This window comes from Moschus berezovskii, chromosome Y, assembly GCF_049115385.1.
Source record: "Moschus berezovskii isolate FMDL1 chromosome Y, NW_MosBer_1.0, whole genome shotgun sequence".
Lineage (NCBI taxonomy): Eukaryota > Metazoa > Chordata > Mammalia > Artiodactyla > Moschidae > Moschus > Moschus berezovskii.
The window spans coordinates 63761797-63766379 of NC_142489.1; positions in this window are offsets into that span (position 1 = coordinate 63761797).

A 4583-nucleotide genomic window follows, 5' to 3' on the forward strand; every position below is an offset into this window, starting at 1 on the left:
AGTTTCCCTTTGTAGTCTTTGCACACGAATGCATTCAGAATTAAGCAGTATGGTATTTCTCCATTGCAAGCCTTACCTGCTTTATATTTAGGTTAACAATATTACATGTTATTTTTGAAAGCAGTGTATAGAAGGTTTGGCAAGGCCTTAAAAACCTGAAGGAAATGTTTGCATCTTTACTAAAATTTTTGTGTAACTTTTTAAAACAATAGTATAAATCAGAAGAAAATTTAGATGTGTGAATAAATGTTTAAGAAGTCTGAAGTTAAGTATCAATTGTCTTAGTCATTCAAGTGGCAAATGATAAAAGTGCCAACCACGATTAAAAAGAAAACAATCTGCACCTAAGTCGGGATTGAACTAGTTAAGTATTCTGAGTATGTATCTTCATGAAAGGAAGCAGTTCTAGATTTGTTGGAAATGCAATGCTTTAAGTAATACTTATTTTCACTTCATTTTGGAGTACTTGGTATAACCCAAAAGTATAGGCTTATCTATAAGGAAAGTTAAGGGGTTTTGTAGGCAATCCTAGGTATCAGTAATAATACATCAACTTTTTATTAAGAGGCAAGGATAAGCGCTGCAGAACAAATTGGAATTTGCAAAATTAGTGGAGAAATTTGCAGTGTCCTTTTAAAGTAACAGAAATTTACTTGTTAAAGGTTCCATTAACAATAAAATCAAAATAACATTTGAGGCAAACTCAGAAGACAGATTAAGAAATTTCTTAGGATTGTTCCACATGTTAGACGTCAAAGGCATAGTTAAAATACATTTTCAAGACAAAGGACAGTGCATAAAAGTGACATTCATGTTCTACATGAAGTTCACCAGGCAGTACTGTCCAGGTAAGCAGGTACAAAATAAGCAGTAAGTTACTGATCCTAGTACGAAGCTGAGAAAGAACAGGATATGTTTTGAGTAGTTGCATTGGTAACTGCTGAAATGCCAACCAAAGTCAGCAACTGCTCCTTTGATATTTTGGTAACATTTTTACTAGACATTATGAAGGCATAATTTTCATTCAGTTGTGCTGTAGTGTTTGTGAGGACTGAATAAGAGTATAAATGTTGTAGCATAATTTCTAGTTACCATAACGGATTCACAGGAAATAGTGTCTGTATTACCTACCCTGGAAGCTTTGAGCAACAGAAAGATCCTTGACAGGATGTCTTGTTATCATAGTGACAACATTTGTGAGAAAATGAGAATGGCAGCCTAGAATATAATTTCTCCCCAACATTGCTACAAGGATTCTGTTTTTGAGCGTGTGAAAGAGTAAACGCTGAAAATTATAACCAAAGTTAAAAGCCTATCTTGTTAAAACGTTCATGAGAATATAATGAATTTGTCTGTAGTACAGAGAATGAGAAGTAAATTTCAACTATAAGTTTTCTCTACATTTTATTTGTAAGGAGTTCCTGTTTTTAAAATCCGTTTGACCTGCAGGTTCCTGTAGTTGGCTTAATTTGAAAATGTCAATTAACCCAGGAATGTAAAATTTCCTGTTGAAAAAGCTTATCTTGTAAGAAATATTGTACCTTTCTGTTGACCCTAGCCATTAAACTGGTGTGTAGTAATAAAGAATATCAAGTTGCTTTAGAAACTGTGTTAAAAAACCTACACAATAAAGTTTTCTTCTCTACATTTACCTAGAACTCTGTATCCCAGGCTTTGCTGTATATACTGAATATAAAGGTGCAATTTGTTTAGTGTCTAGCAACTATGAAATCGTCTACATTTATATAGCCAGAGTAAAGTGGAAAAAAGTCCTTGACTTAAAGTGGTTATCTTCTTGTATCTTGCTTGTTTTAATTTGATGTTCTTTCTGTTAGAGAAAACTTTTTTCACTTGTGATTTTTCATTAATTCTGTATGTGTTGTAAACTTTTAGTAGTTTGTGCTAAGAATTTTTATCTTGAAATTAAAAAGTTACATAACTTTCTAAAAGTGTTAGTTTGACTTTTTACACCTAATCTATTATTTTTTCTTACTGTGATATATGATATAAATATTTTCATTCCTTAGTTAAACACCATTTTTTCCAGTGAAAACTAGCATAAAAGTTAAACTGTACATACATCTTCACTCAGCTCTGTATTCCATTTCTCTTAATGAAAATTTCTGGTATGTATTGCCATGTACCACATTACTTCAGAAGTAACTCAGTTATTGTCCAATTTTATCTTTTATTTTTCTGGCTGTTTGCTTTATATAGTTCCATAGGACACTGGAGCTTTGACTGTCATTGCTTTACATTTATCAATGAATTAGGGTGAAAGTGACTTGAATGTTTTAAACTTTTCCCACCCATCTTTCCTTATATTCAGACTCTATTTAGAACCTGACAGATTCTCAGTAAAGGCCCTTATCACCTCATTTGTTAATGACATTCTCCTATTTACTTGTTTTTGGTTATGCTGGATTTTTGGAGCTGCATGGTGTTTTCTTTAGTTGTTGCAGGTGGTGGTTACTCCCTAATTTCAGTACACAAGCTTCTCATTGCAGTGGCTTCTTTTGTTGTACAGCACAGGCTCTAGGGCATGTGGTAGTAGTGGTTCTTAGACTCCTGGATTACTGGTTCAGTAGTTGTGGCTCACAGGCTTAGTTGATTCTTGGCATGTGGGACCTTCCTGTACCAGGAAGTAAACCCATGTCTCCTGCATTGATGGCAGATTCTTTAAGAGTGAGCCACCCGGAAGCCCTGTTAGCTACATTCTTAAAGTAATTTTTAATGCTTAGGTCTTGAATGAAATTTTATCTATGTTGTAATTAACGAATAGATGTTCTTTTTGTTAAAAGTTGTTTTATTCAAGTGATATTTTATTAAAAATAACTTCTTAATTATCAGTTTCCTGCATAAGCTCGCCATCATTTAAGGACACAACTTTGTTATTTGGTTTGTATCCCTGTTTTCTTCCACCACTCCAAGGAATTAAGCTTTCAGTTCAGCTCAGTTGCTGAGTGATGTTCCACTCTGCAATCCTATGGTCTGCAGCACACCAGGCTTCCCTGTCTATCACCCACTCCCACAGCTTGTTCAGACTCACGTCCAGCAAGTCACTGATGCCAGCCTACCATCTTATCCACTGTCATCGCCTTCTCCTTCCTTCCCTAAATCTTTCCCAGCATCAGGGTCTTTTCAAATGAGTCAGCTCTTCGCATCAGGTGGCCAAAGTATTGGAGTTTCAGCTTCAAAATCAGTCCTTCCAATGAACACCCAGGACTGATGTGTTTTAGGATGGACTGGTTGGATGTCCTTGCAATCCAAGGGACTCTCAAGAGTCCTCTACAACACCATAGCTCCAAAGACGAATTCTTTGGCACCCAGCCTTCTTTATGGTCTTACTCTCACATCCATACATGACTAGTGGAAAAGTAACTGACTGGATGGAACTTTGTCAACAAGGTAATGTCCCTTCTTTTTAGTATGCTGTCTGGGTTTATCATATCTTTCCTTCTAAAGAGCAACTGTCTTTTAATTTCACGGATACAGTCACCAGCTGCAGTTGTTTTTGGAGCCCAAGAAAGTAAAGCTTGTCACTGTTTCCATATTTTCCTCATCTATTTGCCATGAAGCTGTGGGACCAGATGCCATGATCTTTGCTTTTTGAATGTTGACTGTTAGGCCAGCTTTTTCACTCTCCTCTTTCATGTTCATTAAGAGGCTCTTGAATTCCTCTTTGCTTTCTGCCATGAGGGTGGTGTCATCTGAGATTATTGATACTTCTCTCAGCAATCTTTTGATTCCAGCTTATCTGACATTTCATATGATGTACTCAGTATATGAGTTAAATAAGCAGAATGACAGTATAGAGCCTTGACCTACTTCTTTCCCAGTTTGGAACCAGTCTGTTCCTAATCGAGTCCTTTCTTAACCTGCATACAGATTGAACTTTGAATTGTTGTAATTTCTGCTTTTACCTCTAAAAATACTCTCCAATTTGGTGACTTCTCAGGTAAATCAGTCTCTCCTATTAACGAGAAAGGAAAAAAAAAAAGTTTTCTACTAGTTGTTAAGCTATATTTGTTCCTTCTTCATGAGTAAATAGTCATCATGTTCCCAGTGAGTTTAAGATTCTTGCCTCATTGCAGAGAGAATTTCAAGATAAGAAAGGAAGAATAAGAAGTAAAATGAGTGTTTTAGTTAAGCAAGGGTCTGTCCTTGGAGGGAGAACAGGCAGATAGGTGAGGAAGTGCTACTCTGCATTTCTTTGGTAAGCCAGCTATGAGGGGCATACAAATGAAGGGGTAGAATATTCCCAGGGGAAGGATTTTGGAGGTCCTTTCCCTGATTTTCACCCCAGCTCCAGTCTCCTGAGGGGAGGAGGGACTGTTGTCTTTATTTACCTTAGATCAGAAGTGTCATGGTGTTGATGCATGATCTGGTATTTCTTTCTTGCAAGGCTAATTGTTTTGTAATGAAAGCATAATAAGCAATAGGTTACATGTGAACACAGGAGATTCCTTCCATTCCACACATTTCTTTGCTGACTTTGGGACACTTATAGAAAATGTGTGATTTCCTGTCAGTCTGGACATTCCTGCTGTTGTCTGCCTATGGACCCCTGCTGTTAACAGGGT